Below are 1722 nucleotides of genomic sequence, written 5' to 3'. Positions count from 1 at the left end.
CGTGGCCTCTCCCGTTGTGGAACACAGGCTCCGGACGCGCAGGCCCAGCGGCTATGGCCCACGGGCCCAGCCGCTCCGCGGCATGTGGGATCTTCCCAGACCGGGGCCCGAACCCGTGTCCCCCGCATCAGCAGGCAGACTCTCAACCACTGCAACACCAGGGAAGCCCTAAAAATATTCTTAAAATAATTTTTGTTTTTTAGTTTAATAACTTCATTTCCTTGTCTCCCTTCCTTCCTTCCTTCCTTCCTTCCTTCCTTCCTTCCTTCCTTCCTTCCTTCCTTCCTTTCTTCCTTCCTTCCTTCCTTTCTTTCTTTCTTTCTTTCTTTCTTTCTTTCTTTCTTTCTTTCTTTCTTTCTTCCTTTCTTCCTTTCTTCCTTTCTTCCTTTCTCCCTTTTATTCTGAGTCGTGTGGATGACAGGCTCTTGATGCTCCAGCCAGGCTTCAGGACTGTGCCTCTGGGGAGGGAGAGCCAAGTTCAGGACATTGGTCCACCAGAGACCTCCCAGTTCCATGTAATATCAAATGGTGAAAATCTCCTAGAGATTTCCATCTCAACACCAAGACCCAGCTCCACTCAAAAACCAGCAAGCTCCAGTGCTGGACACCCTATGTGCAAGACAGGAACACAACCCCATTCATTAACAGAGAGGCTACCTAAAGTCATAATAAGGTCACAAGCACCCCAAAACACACAACCAGACGTGGACCTGCCCACCAGAAAGAAAAGATCCAGCCTCATCCACCAGAACACAGGCACTAGTCCCCTCCACCAGGAAACCTACACAACCCACTAAACAAATCTTAGCCACTGGGGGCAGACACCAAAAACAACGGGAACTATGAACCTGCAGCCTGTGAAAAGGAGACCCTGAAAACAGTAAGTTAAGCAAAATGAGAAGACAAAAAACACACAGCAGATGAAGGAGCAAGGCAAAAACCCACCAGACCTAAAAAATGAAGAGGAAATAGGCAGTCTACCTGAAAAAGAATTCAGAATAATGATAGTAAAGATGATCCAAATTCTGGGAAATAGAATGGAAAAAATACAAGAAACGTTTAAAAGGACCTAGAAGAACTAAAGAGCAAACAAACAATGATGAACAACACACAAATTAAGTTAAAAATTCTCTAGAAGGGATCAATAGCAGAATAACTGAGGCATAAGAACGGATAAGTGACCTGGAAGATAAAATAGTGGAAATAACTACTGCAGAGCAGAATAAAGAAAGAAAAATGAAAAGAACTGAGGACAGTCTAAGAGATCTCTGGGACAATATTAAACACACCAACATTCGAATTATAGGGGTCCAGGAAGAAGATGAGAAAAAGAAAGGGACTGAGAAAATATTTGTAGAGATTATAGTTGAAAACTTCCCTAATATGGGAAAGGAAATATTTAGTCAAGTCCAGGAAGCACAGAGAGTCGCATACAGAATAAATGCAAGAGAAATACACCAAGACATATAATATTCAAACAATCAAAAATTAAATACCAAGAAAAATATTAAAAGCAGCAAAGGAGAAACAACAAGTAACATATAAGGGAATCCCCATACAGTTAACAGCTGATCTTTCAGCAGAAACACTGCAAGCCAGAAGGGCATGGCAGGACATATTTAAAGTGATGAAGGGGGAAAACCTACAACCAAGATTACTCTATCCAACAAGGATTTCATTCAGATTTCACGGAGAAATTAAAATCTTTACAGACAAGCAAAA

The sequence above is a fragment of the Aethalodelphis obliquidens genome, unplaced genomic scaffold (genome assembly GCF_003676395.1).
Source record: "Aethalodelphis obliquidens isolate GAN/ISIS:26980383/991018 unplaced genomic scaffold, ASM367639v1 scaffold68, whole genome shotgun sequence".
Classification (NCBI taxonomy): Eukaryota; Metazoa; Chordata; class Mammalia; order Artiodactyla; family Delphinidae; genus Aethalodelphis; species Aethalodelphis obliquidens.
The sequence above is the reverse complement of the archived record's forward strand: the minus strand, read 5'-3'. Positions refer to the sequence as shown.